Raw genomic sequence first — 27,995 nt, forward strand, 5'->3', positions numbered from 1 at the left:
TTGTTATCTGGGCTGTTTCTGTGAAGGCAACAGGGAGGACTTGACGTCTCTTCACAACGAGGGGGGCCACAGTTTTTTTTCGAGAAAATTTCTTTAAAATTGAAGAAACTGGGAATGCATTCACAGGGAGAGTTATGTCAGAAACATGGCAAACAAACAGAAGAAACTGATAATAGTTAAGTTTTTGTATAGTTGATCATATTTCTTTTTAGGGAAGTCACTGTAATTAGAATGGTGCTGCAGGAATATCAGAGTTTAGTGTGCACTTAATTCTACATGACATTATGATGTAGAGAAAGTCTACTGTGTTCCACATGATGTTATAGGTAACGTCTAAATTCATTCAGGTATGACAACAAAGAGGCACAACATGATTATGTAATGTTGCTATGGTGCCTGATACGCAGCATTTAAATCCCATTCAGAGCATTATGACCCAGAGACATTCCTGCAATCCCTCTGCAATCCCATCATTGTGCCAGGAAACTAGAAATTTCATAATGACCCACAGAAACCTTTTCAGTGTTAAAGATAAATATATAGGGTTAAGTCATAACGAAAGGCACATGACTATACTCGTGCTCTGGGGTGTTTGTGAAATGTGAGGACACACCCACTAGACAGGAAGGACCAAATCCTGAGCAGGAATTGACTCTGATGTAGGACAGTGCCCAGTGGTTGTTTGCTTTGTATTTTTTCCCTATCCAGAATATTTTACAGCTTATGTAGAATACATTCTATCACTTTAAGTGAGCTTGGAAGATAAGAAGTTTATCACTTAAAGCTTATATTATATCACTTTAAGTGAGTTTGGAAGGTAAGAAGTCTAGTGTTTTAATCCCTGGGTGCTGTGTTAGTTATATCCATGATGTCCTGGCCAAATTCCCTGACAGAAATAACCAAAGAAATAAATGTTCTGCCTTTGATCTCTGACTCAATATATAAATTTCCAAGCTGTAGAAGGACCCTGAATCAGTAAATAGAGCCTTTCTCCAGTGCCTTCACCCTGTCAGATTCCTCTCAGCCAGTGATTCTCATCACCAAGTGTGTTCACTGGTGAGGCAACTTATGCTTGCATGTCTTCTGTGATGACTCAGACTCTAAGTCATTCTAAATCAAGTTGTCACGTGAAGGTTGGACAAAAAAGAAAGTTCAAACTTGTATAAACCCTCAACATGAATTGAAGTGAGACAGTCTACGTGGCTACACAAGGAAAAAGTGTGCATTGGGTCTGCTTGTTGTTTCCTCATTAAAATTTTTCAATGAGATATTTTCTTAATTTTTTGAGAACCCCATAAAATGTTATTCTGGTCCTTTTCATTCCTGCCCATCACCCCAACTCTTCCTGGCTCCATTCTTCTCTCTCCATTCCTTACCAACTTCAGATCCTTTTCATTTTATCTTAATAACCCACTAAGTTTAATTGGTGCTAATCATATATTCATGGGCATGTGTCTATCCTAGAATTTGTTCAAGCTACCTACGGCAAGATCAGGTTCTACAAACTCTCCTTCTATCAACAGATATTTTGGGGCCATAATTTTTATTTATTTATTTATTCATGATTGTTACTATTATTATGTATTTATATTGATGATGATGATGATGATGATAACAAAGCCTTTAGTTTAGGCTGGCTTAATATTTATTATCAAAAAATGGAAGATTTTGCTGCCCTGGAGGCATTGCAGATGTGCCTGCTATGTCACATGTTTGTCAGTAGGTGGCAGACAAGAGAGAAATTATGTCTTATACATAATTATGTCTTCACCACTGAACTTTTCAATGATTAGTAGTCTAACATTCACTGAAAACAGTGAGCCTGTGATGAACATCAGTCTAGTGCCCAGCACCACTGCTCAGGCCCAGACAGGCTCTGAGAACAGAGAGCAAGCTAGACACTAGAAGAACTACATGTGGGACTGTAGGCCTGGGCAGGAGTGAGCTGAGACAGATGACCTTTACATGGGGCCACTCCGAAGTAAGCCTGTGATGACCACCAGACCAGAACCATGACGCCTGGACAAGGAGCTAGTCTGAGATAACAACCAGACAGGTACTGGGAAGGCATGGAGGGGTGGAGCAGACTGTGCCCAAGACCAACCCATAATCCACGAATGAGACATACAGTCCAGAGACCACTCCTGAGATGACCCCAGACTCTCAGACACCAGTCACCATTAAAAGGGGCAAATAAGCAGTGAAGAATAGAAGAGAAAGACAAACAGAAGGATGTGGGCACAATGAAGAGAGGCAGAACTGGAGACTCAAGGGTAGTGAGGAACAGCTGATGTGAGCAGCTTGTTTAGGCAAATATCCCTGGTGTGGGCCCCTGCCCTGGGACATGTTGATGGCTGAAAACTGTGTAGAAGTGGCCCGCCCCTCACCTGGGCAGCAAGGGAGAGCTGGTCCTGGGGGCATGAGAGCAGGAAAACTGCCCCTCCCCCTAGTCAGCTGCAGTACTTGGGAGAGCAGAGCCTGCACACTCCAAGAGCTGGGAGTGAGCCAGTCCTGAGGACAGGAGAACTGGAGTGCTAGCTCTACTCATCTCCCATAAGGTGATATGATGAGGGAGAGATGTCCTCCCTTCTTCTCTCCTCTTAACCACCTATGCGCAGTGGCCCTGGGGTCATGAAACCAGAAGAGCTATCTCTGCCCCTCATTTGTTGCAGCACTCAGGAGAGCAGACCCTGCATCTTGCCTGCATAGCAGAGTAGAGCTGGTCCTGAACGAGCGTTTTTGCAGGTAAGCCAGTGCTGAAGGTGTGAATGCTGGAGAGCCAGCACTGCTTCTTGTCTACTGGGCTGTGGTGTAGAAAGGGAAAGATGCCACCCTCCCCTCCCTGCTCCTCTACCATCTATAGCAAATGGGAAAGCTGCCCCTCCCCGGGTCATGAGAGTGGGAGAACTGACCATGTCCCTCTCTAACTGCAACACTTGGGAGAGGGGGCTGGGCACTTGCCTGGGCAGCAGGATAGAGATGGCCCTGGTTGCAGGGGTTGATGGTGAGCTGGCCCCGAGTGTGTGACTGTGGGAGAGTTGGTAGGTTGACCAGCTTACATACCTCTCAGGCCCAGATCCAGGGCTTTGAATTGGCCCAACCCAATATCTACCCCATTGATGAACTGCTGAAGTGCATGAAAGGGCTGGTCCTATCAAAAACAACATCAAGAACTCCATGACACAGGGCAACAACAGGACATTGGTCCTGTAGATACAGAACTTAAGGATCTCCATGACACAGAGCAACATCAGGGTATCCCAGAAGAGTCCCAGTGATGTTCCAGTATTGGAACCTCAGAGTATCAGAAGCCAGAAGCCATTCCAATTCCAACCAGATCAATGAGCCAGTAAGAATAACATTTGTAAGCAAAGAAGTATAGACGAAAGGGTCTATACTGTGGGACACACTACAGCTCCCACAATATTTGTCTTTGTTTGGGGGCTCTTGCAAGGGTGGAGGGAAGGTACAAGGGGAGGGGGAGATGAGTGGGATTGAGGTGCATAATATGAAATTCACAAACAACCAATAACTATTTTTTTTTAAAGGTGATCTTGAACTTAGACTTTTCTGCATCAACACTCTAACCCAAGGAATGCAGGTTGTGTAATCATGGGTGCATTATATGGAGTACTTGGGATGAAACCCAGGGTTTGGGACATTATCAGTAGGAACTAAGCAAACGAAGCTTCATGGTCTAACCCATAATAGCTTCACTGAACACATAACCTCACTGGTGAAAGCCATGCAGACACACAAATGTGGACAAGATGATATCTGGTGACACTCTTTTCTGATGACTATGTAAATCCACTAAGAGGGAAAAATAGAAAAGACAACATGGAATTTAACCACCCATGATAAAAAGTATCCTTGAGGTCCAGGGTCTAGCTGTCCTTCAAACGTATATTGCTGGATGCTTATACAGGACCTGCACAGAGTCAAGGTAGACAACACTGTGGCTTGAAGGGAAGACGTTCAGAAACCCTTCTCACGCCTAAGAAGTTATTGGTACTTTAGGGCTTTTGTCTGAGAGAGGGGCAGTTTTAATTAAAGGTATTGCCCCTAGAAGGTCAACCCAAGTATCAGTGGATGCCCCTACACATGTTTAGCAGAAATTGTACTAGAAAGGTTTTTTAAGGATATGAATTTGGGAAAAATTGAAAAGAGAGAGTGAATATGTGAACAGAGTTATAAGAGATAAATATGACAAAGCACTTTGCACAAACTTACCAAAATTAATATAACTATATTAACAGTAAAATACAAAATAAAAATGAAATGTATTGCTGGAATAATAATCCAGCACAGATCAAACAAATGATGACTGCAGTTTTAGTGGACACTGTCCCTAAATTGTGAGGCTCTTTGTTCCCATTCTGGCGTTATCTAGTCAGCTAAAGATTTTCTCCAGATCTTACTGGAGTGAGTCATGGCTGTGAGAAACCCAGCTGGGACATATCCACCCCCACTTTCCCATGTACTGAATTTAATTTTCAGGCTCCGTGGCCTGAAAACTAGCATGTGCTTCTCTACCTTTCAGGGCTGTTAATGTCTGCTGCCTGCTGCATGACACACTACCATGGACTTCTGACCTCTGCAGCAGCCAGGGTAGTGTTTGAGATCCCTATCAATTTGCCTTATGGCAGGCAGATACCAGAAGATGGAACTTTCCTATAGAGATTACTGTGCCCTTGATGGGGTAAGAAGTGTCTCTTGAGATGCACACCTAAGATGTCTCATATTTATCTCTGAACTCTGCTTCATTCATCTATGAAGGAATACAACCATATAGCCTGACCCTGTATGGCCCTGATGAAGTTTGAACACATTTTTGTAGATGAATTGTATTATGATTTCTTAATTTATAAACTTTCTACTAGAAAGTGGTTTGGATAATTAGGATCTTTTTCTTGGGCAAAAAGATTTAGACAACACCTTGGTGACAAAAACCTCTGTTAACTAAAGTATCACATTGAACACAGTGGCCACAGACACATGGCCATGATTTGTGAGTTGGAATGTCACTTTCTTTAAAAAAACACAACAACAACAAAAAACAAAAACAGCATCAGTAAGCAGCTTAGATCACAGTTGTCCATCACACAAAAGACAAAGCAGTACACAATTCTTATCTAAAACGTGTCTTAGTGATTCTATAATACTTACGACATTTGCGCCTTTTAGACTGATTCTGCAACTAAAAAAAAAGAAAAAATTTTAAACCTTAGATCATGCTGAGTAATGTCTGCTAAGGGCTTTGGTCTTTCCACTGACATATTCTAGTTGCAATCAAGATAGAAAAGAGCAGTCAACTGGAGACTATGTTAATGGGTCCATTATGTAGTGATGTGACAGAAGAGCTGAAGCTCTGTACTTCATGAAAAAGACCTTTCACATGTTTTCATGCTTCAAAAGCAGATCAGGCAAACTTGTCTGGCCTCTATGGAGGATTCCCTAACCTACAGCACATACCACCTGTGGAAACTTGTATTTTTCACTAAGTAGTTTTCTGTTTCTCTGGTCTATGGTAGAAATAACTTAAATGTATGCCCCAATATTTGATGTGTTGAAAGAAAGTGCCATGTGTGCAGTATGTGCATACTGAATCCTAAGCTGGTGAGATCTTTAAAACATGAGGAGCATTAAATATGATATAACTGATGAGTGCCATGATTCCATTGTGACACCCACTGAACCATAAGGGGACCATTGAAGTAAGTTTTCTAGACGAGAGAAAGGAAAGGCCTTCTTACCTTGGCCACCTTCAGGTGTGCTTTTCCCTTATCCAGTGTATTGTCAGCACATTCAGGTAACACTAAGGGGACAAGAAGTGACTGTCAGCTCACAGTACTGCCTATTGTTTAAACTGGGTTTTATTTGATGTGGGTAAAAGTGTGTGAAATTAGTTAATGTTACTAAACCTGATGAACAAGATGGTTGTGCTGCTGCTGGACTGTGTTCTCATAAGGCAAACTAAACAGAGGGAAGACCCAAAGTCAAGCAAGGATCTATCTGTCCATGTGGTAAACATCTGATTCAGATGTCATACTAAGATTCATAGTGTATCTATGAGAGATTCTGTTCACTTCTCTCCCAGTTATCTTGCCAGTCTCATGAGCTTTGTGAGGGAGAGACATTTGGTGAATACAGAAAGACCTAGTATACTCAGGGCTGAGGATGGGGACATGGCTGGGGTTAGGCCACACTGTGTGGACAATGTATTCTAGTACACAGCATCAACAATAAGGTAACAGGTGGAAGGGACAACATGGGAATTAACAAAATGGAGAAAGAGGCTAGAGAAAGATAGGGGCAAGACGTAATAAGAGGGAAGACTGAAAGGGGAGGGGGCTGGAAGTGGAACCCTGTGTCTCAGGCATATGTGTTTCACAATCCAGTCTACACTGTGCACTAGCCTATAAGCATCACCTAAAATTGGTACCAAACCCATTTGCATAATGAGAGAATCTAGGAGAAACAGATATCCTTCTGAGGGGTTTAGGCCTAGATTCTAGATATTTAGGATATCTGTTTGATATCTTTCTGAGGGGTTTAGGCTATGGGGCCTACTGAAGAAGCTGTAGTGAACCCATTTTGAGGAAAAGACTTCTTCAGTTATACCCACATGTACTCATAAGAGATGAGCTAGGCCAGACATAGAGTGCCAAGAGTGAGATATCCACGTAGTGACAGCACACAAGGCAGACACGTTCTGTGTTCAGATAGGTGCCTGGAGAGGTGACACCTGGGAGTCAATGTCCTTTATCTTGAGGAACATAGGCAATAATTTAAGGGAACTCTTGAATCCAGCCTGTGTATCTTGGAAGATGAACCTAGAATACCTCAAAAGGCACCAAAGATGGGCCAGAATACAGACATTTTCTTACCTGTTAAGCCACGGGGTCCAAGATAGATGGGAGCCTCTAACCTCCCTTGACTCAAGCACTTAGTATGCTAGTCAAATTAAGGAGCATAGGCCGCTACAAGCTAAAGACATACATAAGGCCTTTACTTATCATGACAAGGCTAGTGTTGCAGTGAGGTCAGACTAGAGAATCCTGCTAAAGAATGAGAGACAGCACTGATCAACATCTAGGTGGAGACCATAGTTCTTACTTGACCATGTGCCTAACTTGTGTTGCCCTTGTTGTCTATGCTAATATTGTCTACCCCCCTTAAGCCTTTCTTTAGATCTTATTAGAATGAACCATGGGAAACCCAATTGGGACACATCCACCCTACATTTCTGTTCCTGTGTACTGTGTTTCATTTTTAGGTCCTATCACCTGAAAATAAGTATTTGTGCTTCTATCCCTTTTAAAACTGACTGTCTGCTGCCTGGTAAACAACACTACTACCCGCTCTACCCATTCTATCAGTCAGGATAGTATTTGAGATCCTTTTAGATCAGCTGGGGATGGGAGCAGTCTCTAGGAGGTGCCAGAGACCTGGGATAAGGGGCGGTCACAGAGGTTCCTAAGGGGGCAACAGTGCTGAGATTCCTAGCAGTGGAGGATATGAATCCTGAACTGTCCACTTCCTGTAGCAAGGCAGGACTCACACTGGAAGGATAAAGACAGCAACCCATCCAAAAAGCCTTTTGACTACAAGATGTGCAGGGACAAAATCAGAGCAGAGATTGAGGGAATTGTTGAGACTCATCCTATGGGCAAGAACCAATCCCGGACACTCTCAATGATACTCTGTTATGCTTGCAGACAGGAGTCTAGCATAACTGTCCTCTGAGAGGTTCCACCCAGCAGCCAATGAAAACAAACATAGAGACTCACACCCAAACATTAGATGGAGCTCAAGGAATCTTATGGAAGAGTTGGAAGAAAGATTGCGGGACCCAAACGGACAGAGACTCTACAGGAAGACTGTCAGAATCAAATAACCTGAACTCTTGGGAACTCCCAGAGACTGAATCACCAAACACATAGTGAGCATGGGCTGGACCAAGGCCGCCTGCACAGATGTAGCAGTGGTACATCTGTGCAGCTTGGCCTGCATGCAGGTCCCCCAAAAAACTGGAGCAGGGGCTGTTCTTGAGCCTGCTGCCTACCTGTCTGTCAGTAGATCCTGCTCTCTAAATGAACAGCCTTGTCTGTCCGCAGTGAGAGAGGATGTGACTAGTCCTGCAGTGACTCGATGTACAGGTTGGGGGGGGGTGAGTGTAGTGTGGGGAAGGGGGTTGTTTGAGAACCCAGAGTGGGGACTTCACCTTTTGAGGTGAAGGGGAATGAGGGAGGATTTGGGGGGGTACTGGGAGGAGACGAAGGGCTGATAGTGGGTTGTAAAGTAAATAGGTAATTTTTAAAAAGATATATAAATACAAATTGTAGAGATATAAGAAAATGATTTAAGGTATATGAAAAATGGGAAATGTTTCAGACTTCTTTCCTCCCTCTATGTTACTGTTATACTAAGATTTCAAAAGTTCCACATTTTAACACCGACTAAAAGAATTCTCATAAGCTGATAGAACATTGACTGCTTACTATTCAGTCACAAGCTCAATTTTGAGGTTTCTTTGGCTGTCTTCTAGCTATAACTTAAAGATGTTCATACTTTTTAACCTAAACCTATAGTTTTTGTTGCATGAATCTACTCCAGTTTTACAGAAACCTGCTAACTCCCTTTTCTACAATATGAATTGGAATACAATAGTGATGCTAACATGTCTAAACTTCTATCTTCTTTTGTAAATTAAAAAATAAAATAAAATTCATATAAGCTTCATGGAATCAAAGAAGTTATAAAAACTTGAATCCACCTGTCACAAGTCAAGTGAACTCCAGATAAGTACAGCCTAAATTTCTGCACCTATCCATTCCTGAGAATGGGAGTTTCGCCTGGTCTTGGGATTCCTCCCCTTCCCTAATTGCTGGGAAATTTGAACTTCTTTCCCTAGTCTATATTTATCTCAGCAGATCCCCACTTGTCTGGCAGATACCATCCAGGAAGCACCTGCAAATTACAAATGGCTGTGCTCTGTATTTGCACAGTTCAAATAAAACAGCCTAGCCAATGTGATTGATCACTGTCTCTTCAGCTGGATCAGCTAATCAGACACTTCTGAAAAATGCCCCATTACCCAGCTTTTGACTCCTTTCACCCTTACTGGTCCCTGACAATTGATACCCCACCTTCAGCTAGAAGTAGTTATAGAAGAGAGTACATTGCCCCTGCCCAGGTGGAAATGCTAAGTCCAAAGTGAATTCTCTTTGGGAGAAACTTGTTGTTATGCCAACCATTTGGGAGTAGCCCAGAACACTTTAGGAAAAGATAAAACAAAACTGGATAGGGAAGAACAAGGGAGATAGGCATATACCAGCTTCCAGAGTGTAGTCAATCAATTCTCTTGACTAATCACCACGTTCACTGCCTTTGCAGGTCCTCTGGCCCTTTTCTGTCCCCTGTTCCTTATAGGCTCATGTACTCTCAATGCTTTACTTAAATTTATTCATTCAAGAATTAACTAAATTATGCTCATGGTTCCAACAACCCAATATAATCCCCTATACTGAGAAGCAGATAATCAAAGATTTTAATATGGTACAAAGACAAAGGGCAATATTGAGAACAAGTAAAAGGGACTTGTCCAAAGTACTGCCATTTTTTTTCAGAGCATAATGAATGTACCTAACCACAGCTCCTGCTGTTTATCCTTTACTCCACAGAACTTAGTAACTGTTCCTAACCGCAGCTCCTGTTATAAAGCTTTTGCTCCGCAAAATACAATGGCTGTTTCTAGCTACAAAATAACAAAGGAATTTCATTGGTTGGACTGTAAAATGGACATTCTGTAGCAGTTCACATAGATCAACCACATAAGGAGAGCCCTTATCCCTAAATCCTTATTAGTAGAAAAATGTAACAATAACTTGGCATACGTGCTCTTGGTTGGCAAGCTTAAATTCTCTGAGATTCTGGCTTGGGGGTTACAGTTTAGCTCCCAAGTCTATTCTGTGTCCCTGATCAATCAATAGCAGCTTGATTACAATAAATATTTGTCATCTTCATTGACTTGGTTTTTGAGTTGTGTTGGATTTAAGCAGACCCTATAATAAAATGAGGAACAAAATTTGCTTTCTAGGAAATGATAAACTAAACCAACCTGAGAGAATTTGTTATATGATGTAACAATGAAATAAATCTTTCAAAAACTTTTTTTTGTTTCTTATATTCAGGAGGCTCAGTAACTGGCTATATATCCAGCAGAGGTGAACCTTAGGTACTCAGTTCTTTCAGGAAACCATGTAGGTTCTAGGTTCAAATTCCTGTCTTCAGTCTTTACAGCAAGTACCTTACTATTGAGCCATCTCACTGGTCCCACAAAATAAATCTTATGATAAAAATCAGAGATCACAGTCAGTCCCTGAGATGATTTTGAGCACAGGATAATCACTATTTTCTCTTCAGCCTCTGCTGGACACCAGTATCTTTTATCTTTGTTCATAGAGTAAAGGTCTAATCCAGATGGCCTACTGAGACTGCCTTTCTAGGCATGCTTTCCCTGAGAACGGTTCTTTTGTGTTCTCTTCCAGTGATTTTCTCAGTCTCGTGAGTTTTGTGAGGAAGAAAGATTTAGTGACTACAGAAAGACCTAGTATACTCCAGGCCAAGACTGAGGACCTAGGCCATGGCTAGGAGTTAGGCCACACTGTGTGGACAATGTATTCTAGTTTGCAGCATCAACAATAATGTAACAGTTGAAAGGGATCACAGACACTTCCATGATTGGCAGACATAAGGTTCAGAGTCAACATGCAACCAGAAAGAATGAGAAGTGGTGGAGAAGGATGGGGTAAGAGGTCAGAAGAGGGAAGACTAAAAAGGTGGGACAAATAGTTGAATCCTATGTCTCTGGCTCAGGGCTCAGAAGCAGATAGACAATGTGCATTAAACCTACAGACACGGCCTATAAGAGGGGTCACAAGCAAATGCAGAATGAGAGAATCCAAGTAAAGCAAACATAGTTCTGAGACGAGCAGGCTGTAAACCTATGAAAGAAGTTATAGTGAAGCCACTTAGAGGACAGAGATTTTCTTAGACTAAAATCCCACGACCCTAAAACATGAGGCAGGTCAGACCATGTCAAGACTGAAAGACTCCAGTAGTGACAGTGCAGAGGAGAGGAATATCCTATGGTAAGATGGGTACCTGTAGAAATGATACCCCAAGAGTCAGTATCTTTTATTCTGAGGAACACTGGCAATATTAGGAGAATGCTTAAACTCAGCCTCTGTATCATGGAGGCTAAACCAAGAATGCCTCTTAAAGCCCCAAGAGTGGGCCAGTTGTATACATTTTCTTACCCATTAAGTCAAAGGGTCCAAGATAAATGTCCTTCCTTCCATTTCCTTGTTTCTACTGTTCAAGCCTCCCAAGCACAGGGTGTAACACACTACTCCAGGGACCCTCTCCCAAGAGTCAGACCAGAACTGCTGTGATCTAATTCCATTTCTGTCTTCATTCTCAACACTTTTGATAATCACACGGTCACTCTTGAGATGGTTGACATCCAATCCATCCACATTACAGGTGTCTGGGACTAGGTAACAGAGAGGGTGGCTCACCTGTTCCCACCTGCAGCAGGTGAAGTACAGTGATGCAGACAAGACAGAGTTCACTTTTCCTCTCTTTCTCATTACTCAGTGAAAACAGAGTCTTACATCTAGTTTTAAATTCTGTGGTTGAATTTCAACTAATGAAGTACACAAATTAACATCATCTACAACAGAAAATGTTTCTAATCTGGTCATCTTTGTTTCCTTGTATTATACCTTATGATCTACAACAACTGGGTATAATTTAATAAAATTATTCTATTTCCTCAGTACCTGTTGCTTCAGCTTGTGGATTGTCCCTGGAAGTACAAGCTCTGACTTGATGTTCATCAGCATGCAGGGGAGCAGCAATATTCCTGTGATGGCTCTGTCTCAAGACATGTGTTGCTTGGAATGCATTAACAACAGAGACAAGTCATGTCAGCTTCGTGGCAAAAACAAACAAACAAACAAACAAAAACCAAACAACAAAAACCAAAGAAAACCAGTAATGGTTCTATGTTTATTCCATTCCATCTCATGAACATTCCTCAGGAACCATCATCAGAGGTCCAATGGTGCTTTTGAAAGATCCCCAAGTGCACTGTGCACAGCAGCGTGTGCTGCACTGATGGTGTAGAAAAGCATAACTTCATGTCAGTGTGACAATGTACAGAGAAGAGCACCAGGACTCTGTTATGTTGGTGTTGTACCTGGTCAACAGAATCCATATGTCTCTTAGAGCCACATTAAAAACTGAAATGTAGCCGGGTAGTGGTGGCTCATGCCTTTAATCCCAGCACTTGGGAGGCAGAGATAGGCGGATCTGTGAGTTCGAGGCCAGCCTGGTCTACAGAGTGAGTTCCAGCACAGCCAAGGCTATACAGAGAAACCCTGTCTCGAAAGAACAAAACAATGACAACAAAAAACCCTGAAATGGCCGGGCGGTGGTGGCGCACACCTTTAATCCCAGCACTCGGGAGCCAGAGGCAGGCGGATTTCTGAGTTCGAGGCTAGCCTGGTCTACAGAGTGAGTTCCAGGACAGCCAGGGCTACACAGAGAAACCCTGTCTCGAAAAAAAAAACAAAAAAAAAACAAAAACCCTGAAATGTATGCACTCTCACTTCTGAGTGGTGTTCACTACAATGCTATACACTTGATCATATGGATATACAATTACACACACACACACACAGCTAGCTCTTAAGGAAAGGACATAGAATTGCTTTGTGATGTCTATTAAATAACAGAAGAATCACCTACCTATGAATGAATCTAGGAAGCATGAGGTTTCAGTTGGTTACACATGGAAATAGAAAATGTATGCATTTTTGCTGTTTACCTAATAAGCTGTAGGAGGCTCCTAGCTTAGTAGAAATATGTGGTCTTCCTCTAAGAACTTCAACCTGACTGGTGCTTCTCAGGGAGTGATTGGCTGATCAGAAGACCACATTGAGATATGTTCTAGAAACGCTCAGTTTCAAAGTTACTCAAAACCAAGGTGTCACATTATGGTTGGGCTGAATAGAAACTTTCCCTCAACTAGCCAAGTGTGGACATGTCCTCATCATGAACTGACAAGAACAGCAGCCTGGTGCAGTGGTAATATAATAAGCAGGGTATGTTCACATCACTTGTAGGTGGCAACCTCCCTGACTCTCTGAATGGCCTTTCTTAGCTCCTGCTTAGATATGGGTACTGACTCCAGGGCAGTGAGACTGTACCATACCTGGTCCTACCTCCCTCACCAGCCCTACCTTCTCTCTCTATTTTGAATTTTTTCTGGTAAGGTCTCTATCCTATTTTAGCATGTAATTTACTCTACAGAAAAGAATGACCTTGAACTTATGTTTCTCCTTCCTCCACTTCTCAAGGATAAGTATTAATAGGATTGAGCCATCCTGGGTACATTTTATGCAGAACTAGAATACTAACTCTGGGTCCTGGACTCACTAACCATGTACTGAGCTAACTGGGCTGAAGCTCCTGTCCATAGTTTCACACTAGTTTCCCTTAATCAAACCACAGTATAGCAAAGTGCTAACACTGTAGATGATCTATACAGAAAATACTTGAAGTAATGATATTGAGCCATGTGGTTCACTGCTGAAAATATCTACTCAGTATCCACACTTTAAATATGGAGACTGACCACTACTGAGAGGAAAGCCTCCTGGAGCACAGAATGTACCTCACTTTTGTATGTGTATTCCAAGGATGTGGTAGTGGACTCCTATTATAACACTACACTGTAGTCAGAGGCAGATAGAACTATGTGAGTTCCAGGCCATATAGATAAGTAGATGGACAGACAGACAGACCGTTTCAGAAAGTCATGGATACACAGCAAAACCTGGTCTAAAATAAGAGGAACAAAAACAAAACAAACTAAAACCAAAACAAAAATCCTATATTTTTTTTAAAAATTAGTACATATTAGTATCTAAGTGGTAATTAGAGTTCCTAGTAAGTACTTTCCCTTAGTTATTTTGTTTTTTGTGTTCATGCTAATATTGACAACCCCTTAAAGCTCTTCACCAGGTTTTACTAGAAGGAACCAAGTAAGTCTAGTTCCAAGGCTAGTCTGCACCCAGTTCCTACACATCTAACCTATTTCAATATAGAGGTCAGCACAGGATCAGTGGTCTGCACCAAAACATGGGCTTTTATTTCATCCTTGTTAATGTCTATAGGCAGGTGAATACCACTTCCCAGGCTTTCTGAGCACTGTGGCAGCTATGACAGGGTTTGGGATTCCTGAAGCTTTGAGTTAGTGCAGGCAGATGTTGGAAAACTGGAACCTGTTTCCTGGGTTTTGTATGCACTTGATGGGGTTAAATGTAGATGGTGCACTGCACATCTAAATACCTCCATCACTTACTCCGAATTGTAGTTTATTGATCTGTCTAGAGAAATACAAATCAACCCACTACATGTGGCTGTGGCAAACTTTAAACACACAAGTCAATCTCTATCCTGATTTTTTCTAGACCTTTTCACTGGAAATTGGGTTGAATAGCTTGAATATCTGTATAAATAAGATAGGTTTAGATGCAGCCTAGTACATAAAACATCAAACTAAAGAGGGCACAGCTGGACGCAGCAGCTGTAGGCACATGGCTGCCATTTCTCCCTTGAGGCATCACTTTTTTTAGAACAACCATTCAGTTTTCAATCAATACATGTGTATTTGCTCACTGTGGTGCAACCAGACAAAAGACAACCAGTATTAACACAAGTCATATTTAACACATGTCTTCAGCGACTGCAGAATACATACCGTGCTGATCTTTTTGAGGCTCCACCTGCAACATACAGGAAAGAAAACACTTAAGAGACTCAGATTGTGCTAAATTCTGTTTGTACAGCTCTTTTGTTCATGCCTTGGCAGGACATAATTACACCAAAGATTATAGAGATAATCTAGTCTCTTACTAATCTACTGACTCTTACTGACTAATGGAGAATCAGGTGAAATGTTCTGTATGAGTATATTATGTGATGCTGACACTGAATACCTCAAGATGTCTACTTGGTAACAAAAACTAGTATTTTTCCCACATTTGCTGACTAAATACCACATCAGGCAACCCTATGTGTTGGCTTCTACTGAAGGTTAGCCGAGTTATATCACAATATGGTGAAGCTAACATCTATTATAAAGGGGTTACACTAACCCCTTTTATGAAGCACTCCAATAATTTGCATGCATCCTCATGTCTTAAGTTCTTGGCACCTGAACATGCCATGCTAGGACATGTGATGCTTCTGCCACATCCATCTTTGGGGAACATAGTCAAATTCAACCTAACCCACAGGCTCTAGAAGCCATAAAAGGAGAGTACATTTAAGTCTATATGGATGATATGCCTGTCACCTTCTGAGTGAAAGTTATATACTGTAAAGCACAACACGATTGTCCAGAAGACAACCTGCCCCAACTCAAGGTCACTACCTGACATAGCAAGTGTGAATGTTCTATTAAATCACCAATCTGATATGATTCCATTTCCTTCTCTTCCTAAATAAACTATTGAATGCTCATGCTATACCAAATTGACTTTACCTTTTCAAATTTCATAGCCATAAAAACAAGAGGGAATCATTCAAGTAACTTTTCTCTTACATAAAGAAAAGGGGCTTCTTACCTTTCTCAAGGACTTTGGGGACCCTTCTTCAACACTTGAGGAAGGTGTGGAAGTTTTGTTTCGAGGTACAACTAGAGGGACAGAAAGTAACTCTCAGCTCATGGCACTATTTATTACACAAGCATCTTTGACATGGATAAAAGTGTACTGAGTCAGTATATGTGATTAGACTTAGCCTACTACTGGGCTGTCTTTGCTGATGGTAAGCACAGGCAAAGATTAGAAAACTAAACAGCTTATTTTTCTTTTGCTTTTGCTTTCTAGAGAATGAGAATATAAAGCAACAAGAGTCTATGTTTCAATACATGACTACTAAATGTATGTTCATCATATCTTCATCATATCTCACAAGCATATTTCAACCTCCATCAGTTGATACATCCTGATTCTGCATTCATCATAAAGAACATAGAATTCTAGCTTTTTAACACATACATTTTAGTCTAAGGTACATAGTGTAACTGCATTGATCCATTCCATAATTCGACATTCCACAATGTATTCACTCCTGGAAAACAATATTAAGTACCCGGTGCCTTGTTTCTCCTTCTGGTCTTTCTTTACTACCCTATGCTCTCTGTACTCATGTGTCTTGTGGCATCCACATTAAACAGAGCAGTGATGGGGAAGAGTGAGTATCTGGGTCCTGCTGGCCATTCAAGTTCGTTAACTCAGCTCTATGTAAGAGTTGCTCCAAGTGTAATGCAGCCTCTACAAACTGGGTAGATATTCCGAGTACTTATGTGTCACTCTCACAGGGTGTGTGGGTTACAAGGTAGCTGCACTTCTGAGGGTCACATTTGTATTCCCATCAGATATCAGTCAAAGATCTTCCCATTTGTAGTTGGCTTTAGGCCAGGTGTGAGGAAGAAGCTCCCAACTCTAAGTATCTGTGAGCTGACAAGAAGTGCTGGTACTTCATTATAATGACTAGGATGAAATATGACACTGATGTAGCAATATCTATCCTGGGATAAAGTGACCATGGACTCTATGTCATAAAGCAGATATTGCCAAGGACCTCTACAGACTTTGGACTTCCTGACATGTACACTGGAAACCTATCTTGGTTAATTAACTTTTCACAAATATGAAAATATCTACATTTAGGCTTTGGCCAATTCATCAAGACAGCTATAGTTCTTTGAAATGGTGTCTGGATAAATAAGCCACATGGTACATGAAAACTAGAGAAAGAATTGAGATATCTATTCAGCACCATGTTTCTACATGCACAGAAGTACAATGACCTCTGCATACTATTCTTTTAGTTCACCCTATTTGAACACTTTATACCCATTGATTACTGTAAATAGTTACTGACACTTTACTTCGTTCACCAGTCTGTAATTCACATGATTCTCTACTCACTTTGTTGAAATAGTTATCACTTATTCAGAACAAAATAATGAATATATTGGATGATACCTAACTCCTAAGACATTTGGGTCACAATATTAGCTAATTATGATATCTACAATTCAAGACAACCATAAATTATTTCAATTATTCAATAAGGACTATGTACACAATATAAAATTTCACATATAAGAAAAATCAATATTTTAGGGGATAAAGTATACCTTGTAAGTAAATAATAGGGCATGTTTGTTAAAAATGAAAATAGGCATACATTATAGTGAGATTTATCATAAATTATCACCACAACTGTGAAGCCGTGCCAATTTTCTGAGATTAATAACTTTAATACAGAGAAGCTAAGTTATTTCTTGGTATGCTTATGAAATACTGTTACAGTATTAATATATAGGGATGTCTATGAAGCACAACCTTGAGGGAGGTAATACAAACATACATAGGCACATGTATACATACAAACACACATGTTAAATTCTAAAGTCAAAGTACTTCATAAAGACCAAAATATAATATACAATAAAACATAATTCTAATAATACAGCAGTTGTATGTATTTAAACAAGATATTTTTGAGAAATATTAGCCATTCTAGTTGAAGAAAGAGCACTAAATGGATAGTAATATACCTCTGGTATCACAACAGTTCCCCATTGAGAAAATTGAGCAAATTCCAATACTTTTGTCGCTGTGTAGTGTATAGTCGTGTACTCCGAGCAAAGTCTCAAAGTATACTGGCATTCAGCAGCCAGGCCTGAGTATAACTAAGTACAGGTCAGCCATAAGTCACAGAACTTGCATAGTGAGCTCATAATCCATACCATGACGTCCAGCATCTGCCACTTAGGCAAGTCTGTTCATACAAGTTCAGGACTACAGTGTGGGTTATTATAGATGTCAGTGTTCTTTATCTAAGAAGGATCAATTACAAAGTTAATATCTGTCTCTTCTCTTTATATTATTCTGAAGAACCCTGTCTAAATGCCTTCTTAACAGAGCTCGCTCTCTCTCTCTCTCTCTCTCTCTCTCTCTCTCTCTCTCTCTCTCTCTCTCTCTCTCTCTCTCTCTCTCTCTCTCTCTCTCTCTTTCTCTCTCTGGCTCTGCCTTACATCAAAATGTGAACTCTCAGCTACTGCTCCCGTGCCATTTTTGCCTGTCTGCTGCCTTGCTCTCTGCCATGATGGCCATGGATTCTAACTCTCTGAAACTTTATCCTCTAAGTTAAATACTTTCTTTTACAAGTTGACTTGGACTTGGTATCTTGGTGTTTTATCACAAAAATAGAAAAGTAACTAAGACAGCCCCTAACCAGTCACGTTTGTCTACCTGTCCTCAATATTTCAATTAAAGACATAATTGTTGTAGTAAAAATTAATTGGCAGTTTCTACCCTACCTTACATCATTCAGTTCCCAAAGAAAAGACACAAAACTTTTCTATTTATAATAAAGCCTTAAAAGCACTGGAGCTGGGAAGATATCAGTCCTCTATGCTATTTTGTCTACTTCCCTGTCAATAACCCTCAGATACAACTTGCCATGTTTCTAGCAGGCTACTCCTTTCCAAACGGCTGGCCCTCATGGTCATGTTCTCACTATCCATCTACCCCTGGCATCTTCTTCCTTCCTCTTCTTTCTTGCCTGGTGTTCTCTGCCTCAGACCCCGAGCCCAGCAACTGAAACCTGGCCTACCTCTCTTCTGCCCAGCTACAAGCTGTCAACATATTTAACCAATAGTTTTAAATTAAGGAGCAAAGTTACATAGCATCACTTGGTATATGTGATGATTTCCTCATTACCAAGGAAGCCCTCATTGAGGGCAGCCAGATCTTGGGGACCAGTATTTACCATTACAATAAACGGCAACAGACCAAACCTCAACACACTAGTAATAATAAAGGCAGAAAAGAAAAAAAATTTTAGTTTGTTTGTTTGTTTGTTTGTTTGTTTATTTTAGCTTTAGCCCCACTGGACCACTTTTCATGAGGTTGCCCTGACTTCTCTTCTGCATTCCCACTGAACAACACAAGATGGCACCCTATGAAAACCTGTTATCTTGGATGTGGTGATACAGTGGGAAGAGGAACTAAGGTCTGGTGACTCCTCTACCAAGATTATCCCAAAAATCCTATGAGGTTTAGTTTTAAACAACGTCAAGAAATATCTATAGCTGGGCAGTGCTGGTCAAGTTATTTCTTCCTTCTGAACCTCAGTCTCTCCTGAAAAGTGATATGATAGGTTGTAAGTCTCTTTCCAGAAAATTAGTCCTCCTCCTGGTGTGTCCATGGGTCCTAACTTGTTGCTTCTCCCTGCATGCGATTCTTGGCACCCACTGTCTAAGCTGTTCAGTACCAAAGGGAGGAACACAAGTATCTCTTCATAGTATTTCAGACATACCAGGATGGCTATGGAAGTAGATGCTTTATGCACTTGGAACCATTGCCTGGAGCCCTTACACTTCCTCCTTCCTCTATAGTTTCCAAGTGTGGCAGAGTAGAATAGTCACAATGAAATGATAGCATTTACCACTCATCATTAATTCTTCACATCTGAACTAAGATCTGCAAGGGAAACTCAGTTCCAAGGATGGAAACTTGCCTTCAGTAGGAGGCTCGGTCAGGTGTTTAGGACGTGTGCTTTATGTCCAACCCCTGCTCCTTAAAAAAAAATATGCCATAGCTAAAGTGGCATAAAAAATGGGATGTGGGAAGAAGGGTTCTGGAAACCCCAAAAAATGTTTTAATGGTGGGGACAGATAGCTGTTAAATCTACCTAAATCTAGGGCTGGTGCCTGAGGTAACAAAGCAAGGGGGTTTCCTTTGGAAGTTACCCTTCAGTAGATAAATGTCTCCCAAGTGTACCAGAAAGCAAAGTCTTTATGAGTAACCACACTACCGAGAGCAAAAGTATTCTAAATAAAACAACTTATTTCCTTCCCTTTGGCTATCAGATCATTAAAATAATGGTTACCCCAAAATTGGAATTTCCTCTGGAATGCCATAGCAGGAAAAAACAAATGGCCGAGGCCCCTATTCTAACTGGAGGGGAATGCTACTTTTCGAGACTTAACTCTCCATCTCATTTTTTCAAGCACTAACTTGGATGAAGGCTTCATCACTCTTGGCCAGCTACATCTTCCTTAGCAGAATTTTAGTAATAGCTGGATATAAAGCCTTCAGACTGTGAATTTAAAGGAAATAGGAGCACATGGAGTTCATAGTACTGAAAATCCTTGGGACAAGTATAAGAATGTGGTGAAGCTACAGGAGATTACAACTCAAGTGGAAATTACTTCTTTTTTTTTTTTTAATATGAGGTGAATTCTAAACTATCTTGCTAATGAAGATGTCTCAGTAGTGAGGTTTAAAAAGAAAGGGTTTGGTATCTTATGTTATATTTTGAGCATGACATTTATAAGGGAATTCTAAGGGAAGTCCTACCCAGTCCATACAGAATTGCAATTCCAGGTGCAGTTCAGATCTATCCACCAGTAGAAGAGAGCAGGGGGTCAAATGGAGAAAACACCCACAGCTTACTTACTTAAAACCTGGCACATTGTGTCTCTCATCTTGATGTTCCACAGTGAGCAGTGTTTGGTTTTTGCAAGGTTGTTCCATCTTTGAAGATTGTTCTCAGTAGAGCCAAAGCTCATTCCTCCAATGCACTGAATTTGAATCTGCTATATTTGATTTGATGTGGGTTCTCAGCAATGACAAAAGAATTTACTGGAAGGACTCTGAGATCAGTTTCGTCACCTAAATATGTGATGGAACACTGAACCTAAAGCCAGTAGACCTCTAGAAGTCTTCCAGCAATCTCTTTTCATTTCTGCAGGTGAACTTTATTTAATTTTTGAATACTTATTTATTATTTTTGTTTTATGCATATGAATGGTTTGCCTGCATATATGTATGTGTACTGTGTGTGCGTGTCTTATGCCTGTGGAGGCCACAAAGGGGGGGGGGGGGTGGGCAGATCCCCTGGAACTGAGTTTAAGGATTTCTATATGGCACCACATAGATACTGGGAACCAAACTAGGACCTTCTGCAAGAATAGCAAGTGCTCTTAATCACTGTGTTCTCTTCCTAGTCCTGGACGTTATTCACTTTTACCAGCTTGACAGATTGAGAAACACGGCACTAACAGCTCTTGATCATTATTGTGGTACTTATATGATGGAGAGGATAGATTTTTTTCTGCTTTATTTCTTATTATCTTTCATGGTGAGACAATAGAGAAAAAAATGTTATTTGACTCATGATTCTAAAAGCTAGAATGTCTACATAGTATTGTGCTGCCTGATATCCTTGGAAGAGTGTTCTGACTAATACATTCACAGAAGATCAGAAAGGGTACCAGGCATGTGGAAAAGGTGTACACGTACAGGACAGGTATGTCCACTTCTAACTACACAGTTCAACAGGCATTAACTTACTCCTGCCAGGTCATGCCCACTCTTTGTCTATAGTATTACCCCATTTCTGAGGTGGAACCTGTCGTGATGTAATCATTTTCCATAGGCTCTCAATACTACCATACTGGAGACCAAGCTTCCATCCCATAAATCCAAGAAATAACTCATATACAAATATAGAAGGGAGATTCTCACGGGGACATATTCTCCATATATGGCCTGGTTAAGTATAAACATGAAATTGTGGTGTTTTGTGGCATAACTGGTACTTCCAAGATACAACAGGTAGGAGGGTAGCTTATGCTACTGTCAACTTCAACAGACATTGACTGAGAACTTACCTAGAGTTTAGCAGCCTTGATCCGTAAGCCAGAAGGTGGATCAAGTTTGGAAATGTCAAGTGTTGTTAAAATGTAGAGACCAAGAATTTGGAAGTGTCAGCAGAGTACACAACACTCCTGGTGTCAATCCTCCAGTAGGTTAACAGTTAAGAGGCTCTGAAAGTACAAATGCCAGACCTTTGTCTGCTATGGTTGCTCTCTATGTTCCCAATGTATTTGAGCCACAAGCTTCAGCTAAAAGCTATCCCAAGAGGTACAATCTGGGGGTCTTTAAGGAAGATGAGAGAATCTGGGCAGTCCACAATGCACTTAAGTGCTGCCAGCTAAAGTACCCTGATGCATGCGCACGCGCGCGCACACACACACACACACTCGCAAAAGGAAAACTCCCACTGGAAAGGCAGCTCATGCAAACATCAGAAACTTTTCCAGTACAGACTCAGTAACAACACAAAATAAGGTGAATGAAATATACACCCAAATATTAATGAAAATAGAAAGTAAATGAGTAAAGCACCAATGTCTAATAGCTCTGAGCTATAATCAATACACCAAACTCACAAATTCATAGAAGGAAAAAAAGAGCTGAGATAAACATTATGAAGTCAAAGAGAACTTATTAAAGAAAATTATAGCAGGATATTTCCTAAATATTACACATTAAAATAGACATTCAAAAAAAGGGCCTTCTAGATTACCAAATGACATGGCCAGAGTACTTATCTGTGTATGTACTTACATGTGTATGTACTTATAAGACCAGAGACATATTATAGTCAATATGTCAAAAATACAGAGTAAAAGAGAATATTGAAGTCTATAAGAATAAACCACTAATTCATTACAAATGTAAAAACATCTAAACAATATTGGCAACATTCAAAGGCAGGGAATCATGACATGATGTATTTCAAGCCCTGAAAGTAAATTGACAAATGGGACCTCCTAAAATTGCAAAGCTTCTGTAAAGCAAAGGACACTGTCAATAGGACAAAAGGACAACCAACAGATTGGGGAAAGACCTTTATCAATCCTACATCTGACAGAGGGCTAATATCCAATATATACAAAGAACTCAAGTCATTAGACTCCAGACAACTAAATAACCCTATTAAAAGATGGAGTACAGAGCTAAACAAAGAATTCTCAACTGAGGAAACTCCAATGGCCAAGAAGCACCTAAAAAAAATGTTCAACATCCTTAGTCATCAGGGAAATGCAAATCAAAACAACCTTGAGATTCTACCTCACACCAGTCAGAATGACTAAGGTCAAAATCTCAGGTAATGGCAGATGCTGGTGAGAATGTGGAGAAAGAGGAACACTCCTCTTGCTGGTGGGGCTGCAAGCTGGTACAACCACTCTGGAAATCAGTTTGGCCATTCCTCAGAAAATTGGACATAGCATTACCTGAGGACCCAACTGGGTATATACCCAGAAGATGCTTCAACATATGACGAGGACACATGCTCCACTATGCTCATAACAGCCTTATTTATAATAGCCAGAAGCTGGAAAGAACCCAGATGTCCTTCAACAGAGGAATGGATACAGAAAATGTGGTCCATTTACACAATGGAGTATTACTCAGCTATTAAAAAGAATGAATTCATGAAATTCTTAGGCAAATGGTTGGAAGTAGAAAATATCATCCTGAGTGAGGTAAAAGAACACACATGGTGTGCATTCACTGATAAGTGGATATTAGCCCCAAAGCTTGCAATACCCAAGATACAACTAATTTAATTTCCACTAAAACAATGGTTTGTTTGGACTTGTCTCTTGTTCAGGTCAATGATGGGGATGGGTCAGTGGTTAAGTGTACTTACTGCTTTCAGGACCCAAGTTCAGTACCCAGCTCTCTCACAGCAGCCTAAATCTAGCTCAGATCCGGCGCCGCCTTCTGGCCCCAAAGAGTAATTGCACTCATACACATACCACCCTCAATCCCTATCCTATAAAAACATTCCTCCTTCAAGGCACAATGAACACATTAACTCATCACATTTTCTTACTGAAAACACAATTTACAAAAGTACCTGTTTACAATTAGAAGCCCACTGGAGAGATGGCTCAGAGGTTAAGGGCACTGATTGCTCTTCCACAGGTCCTGACTTCAATTCCCAGCAACCTCATGGTGACTCATAACCATCTGTAATAGGATCTGATGCCCTCTTGTGGTGTGTCTGAAAACAGCAACTGTGTATTCATATACATACAATGAGAAGCCCTCTGCTCAGAAACTGTAATTACTTATTAGCATCCAGCCTTATGTTGTATCCCATTTTTTCATCCCACTAATACCAAGTTCCCAATTTAATCACAAATATATCTGAAACCATGCTATGCTTTATTCATGCAGAGTCCCTTAAGCCTAACTGTATGTTCCCTAAAGTTGAACTGGTTTAGACTCAATCTGCTTAATCCTCTGATAGAAAGGAATCTCTTGCTGGCTCTTGGTGCCACCTGACTGTGATCTGTAGTTGGGAGGCAGGATTGTTAGAAATTCCTAAGGCCAGCTTGGTCTATGTACAGTGAGGCCCTCCTCAAAATAAATTCTTCATTTCTGTTTTCTTTCTATAAGGTTGCTTTTGGTTTTCTTTGGCATCCTGTACCTGTATTTATGAAGAGAATAGAAACTGTTTTTCTCTGGACTCCTTGGTAGACTAGGACTCTTTAATATACAAAGTACATAATAATTTGGACTATACCAAGCAAATATTAAAAGACCAATTAGAAGGCAAGGAAATAAGCAGAAGGAACTGCAGAAAGACTCAGAGGCTTAAAAAACAAACCATTTCACAACACCGCCTTGCTTTTAACTGTTTTGCCAGCTTGACTAAAAGGTCAACAAGCCTCAAACTCTTCCTAGACAACCCTCCAGACCTGCTTCTCTGTCTAGCCCTGTCTTGAAACCTGCTCTGCAGACTGGCCTTGGAACTCAGATCCACCTGCCTCTGCCCAGGCTAAAGGTGTGCGCCACACCAGCTTTGTTTTGAAGCCATTTACAGCATCTGACCCTGTTCTGGGTCTATGAGATTTATCGATGAACCTTTGACTGTGCTCATGTGATCTTCCTGCTTTCCACTCCTGAGTCGTAGCCCCATTTTTCACTTTACATGGAAATTCCGTTACTCTTGAATAGCCAATGAATCAAGCATGAAGTCAAAAGGGAAATTAATATTTCTTCAAATAAATAAAAAGGAGACACAACAAATATCATGTGATATAGCAAAAGCAGTACTAGAGTCTGTAGGACTCAACATGCACATAGAAACACAAAGCCAAAAAGTAAAACAGAGTATCAAATGAAAACCATTTTAACATCTGAAAGAAATGAAGATTAGGAAATGTGCATGGAACCAAGAGACTGTCACTGTCTGTGTTAAAATAACGTAGACACTACCTGGCTAGGTGTGCTTCAACTGCACCCAGACATGGTACAGAAAACCAATAAAGAACTGCATATTCACAGACAACTCATTTTTTCAAAGGTAGAAAGGTTTCCTGTGGAGATATTAAGACCATCTCATCAATGATACCAGGAAAACTTAACATCTACAGGGGGAAAAACAAACTAGATTCCTCCCACTAATTCTGAAAACTGTAGAATAAATGGCTAAGCATTAAGACTTTGAATTAGTGATAAATTAGGCAGAGGGCTGAGCTGTGGTGACACATGCTTTTAATCCCAGCATTTGGGACTAGGGGGATCTCTGAGTTCAAGGGCAGCCTGATCTATAGAGTTCTTGGACAGCCAGGGATAAACATCAAACTCCTGTCTTGAAAAACAAAACAAAAATAAGAAAAAAGAAAAAGAATTAGGTGAAGTGTTAAAATACTTTTAGTACAACCTTTGGGCAAGGGCACTCTAGACTAGTGTAAGAATTCCAAACCACAAAGCAACACTAGACCAGAAAAATTTATCCACAACCAGGAACAATGACAGTTGTAAAGGCTGGCAACAAACTGAAGACAGACAGTTTAGTAGCAGAGTATTCTAAGGCTAGGTGTGGTGAGATTTTCTTTAATCTACAAACTGAAGCCAGCCATCTCTATAGTTGAATACTAGGACAATTTTGAGATACTGTCTCAAAAAACATAAGCAAGGTCAACCCTTGTCCACCACCACAAAGGAAAATGGAAGTATGCACCAGTAAGAATTTAGAAAGTAAAGCCCACTTACTCTTAGCACTTGGGAAGCAGAGGCAAGTGGATTCAAGATAAACCCGATATAGAGAAACCTTGTCTCAAAATTAAGAAATCAGTGGAGAGGGCTGGACAAATGTAATCAAGGCATTGTGTTTCAGTTTCACAGGAAAACCTGATAATGTGCACAACTGTGATAGTTAAGAGATTGATATTTGTGCATTCACACTTTGAAAACCCAATTCCCATGTAACATGTACCAGGACACTCTGGTTAATCTTCTGACATAAAAAGAACTGAAGAAATATTTGTAATTGAACGTTTGTTGCAGCACTCCCAAGTAACCACTGCAGGATGAATAAGGATATAGCTCCTAACCAATTTTACAATCACAAAAATGTTGAATTGCTGCTTTACAGTTATGGTTGCATTCTCTGTTCGGTCTGTACAAGTGTGTCATAGCTCATCCATAACCTTCACAGATTTGAATACTGTGTCATATTCATGGACTGTCAAAACAATCCACTTACATACAGCCCACAAAAAAATGTACAAGGCACAACTCTGCAGGCCATACCGGATGCTGTCCTGCTCATTAGAGCTAATCAGGGACACCCAGGGACATGTAGAGCCCATCTCAAACATCCCAGTGCTAATTCTGTGCACTTTCTTCTGTCTCTGCCTTTTCTGGATGTTTACCACACCAAGGTCTCATTGCCAGAGTCGTGTCACTGGCGGGGGGGGGGGGGGGGGGGGGCCGGAAGGGAGGAAGCCATAGGCATTACTACATTATTGCCAACATTAAAACAGAACACAACAGTCCTTTGTAATGATCCACCTCAGGATCCAGATCCGTAATTATGGTTTTTCAACAGGAATTCAGGTTTGGGATAGGATCATCATAGACTAGACCAATGACATTAAGTTCAGCAGAAAACAAAGCAAAGCACCACTCACATGCATTCCTTTACAGGTGACAGGCATCTTTACAGGTGACAGGCATCTCAATGGGTCGGCATTCACTGCTGGCAGAAAGAAGTACCATAGCATGCCATGAGTAAGAGCTGCATAAAAAACAAGACTACTACTTCACTTAAACACAACAGTCTTATCTAAGAAGCTTCTCTGTCTTCAGGTCATCATCTTCGGGATATAGTTCATCACTGCTCATACCAGTTATGTCTCAGAACTGTTAATCAATTTGTACACTATGCACTCACTACAGCCATTCCAAATTAATAAGGCAAGAGTAGGAGAGGCTGCACTGGTTGGTCAGCACTATTTCGGAGATCATTAGCACATAGGAGGCTGATTCTTATTTTACAACGGTAAAAATGCACGTTGACAAAAATGTAAATCCAGGTTTCATGCACACCTTTTAAAAGAGGTTTTAATCAAGTTACTTTCTGTTACGAATTTTCTCGGATGCTTTGGGTTCCCCTCCATCTAATGAGAAGAAACTCTGGAGCTGCTGCGCATTTCTCTGAGGAAGTTTACACAGGTACCCTAAGCTCAAGTCACGAAGGCTGCTCCACATAACCAGAGGCTCCAAACTCACTCTGTTCCCCCGCGTTTCGCTTGGTCGTTCAGCCAACTGACAGGCTCACCTACAGAAAAAAAGTGAACTGTCAGCTTCCTGGCACAGCTCCCTTTAGAGCTTCCGTGGAGCGAGATCGAGGCTGCCCTCCCTCTTGTACCGATTGGACGAGAGAGCATTGGGGGCGTGGCTTTTCCTGTGTGGAAGCCCTCCAGAGAGTCAGTTTTTCCCCAGGCTCCAACTGTCTCTTAGGCTGTGCAGCTTGACGTGTCGTGGGAGTGGCGCCAGAAGGGAGTGGCGCCGGAATTCAAAGGAACAACCACTGCAGCTGGAGGCAAGGTCACTGCCTGCTTCAAGCCTAGTTGGCTGCTGAGCATGTTCTTGACCTCATCCTAAAGGTTACCCTGGTGGCAGCAGAGTACTGCAGGGACGTTGGTGGACAGAACCATGGACAGAACCATGTGGGTGAAAACT

General features: G+C 41.0%; 1 long non-coding RNA gene and 2 other non-coding genes across 6 annotated transcripts; 1 reads left to right on the forward strand and 2 right to left on the reverse strand.

Annotated features, from left to right (window-relative positions):
* LOC117693436 (uncharacterized) lies at positions 1-27,636 on the reverse strand. 4 transcript variants are annotated; one of them, XR_013105751.1, is made up of 9 exons: positions 27,543-27,636; positions 26,942-27,009; positions 23,875-24,021; positions 15,705-15,775; positions 14,837-14,861; positions 11,850-11,963; positions 5,757-5,818; positions 5,170-5,200; positions 1-108 (listed from the first exon to the last, which is right to left on the reverse strand). It is a non-coding gene; the product is annotated as an uncharacterized LOC117693436 (long non-coding RNA). The 4 variants fall into 4 exon arrangements; XR_013105752.1 differs by lacking the exon at positions 27,543-27,636 and adding an exon at positions 27,360-27,534; XR_013105753.1 differs by lacking the exons at positions 23,875-24,021; positions 27,543-27,636 and adding an exon at positions 27,360-27,534.
* LOC117693883 (small nucleolar RNA SNORA17) lies at positions 1,671-1,805 on the forward strand. Its single transcript, XR_004604482.1, has one exon. It is a non-coding gene; the product is annotated as a small nucleolar RNA SNORA17 (small nucleolar RNA).
* On the reverse strand, positions 26,821-26,892 carry LOC117693914 (small nucleolar RNA SNORD50). The gene has a single exon (XR_004604501.1). It is a non-coding gene; the product is annotated as a small nucleolar RNA SNORD50 (small nucleolar RNA).
* Positions 27,637-27,995: the final 359 nt, after the last annotated feature.

Source organism: Arvicanthis niloticus, chromosome 21 (genome assembly GCF_011762505.2).
Source record: "Arvicanthis niloticus isolate mArvNil1 chromosome 21, mArvNil1.pat.X, whole genome shotgun sequence".
Classification (NCBI taxonomy): Eukaryota; Metazoa; Chordata; class Mammalia; order Rodentia; family Muridae; genus Arvicanthis; species Arvicanthis niloticus.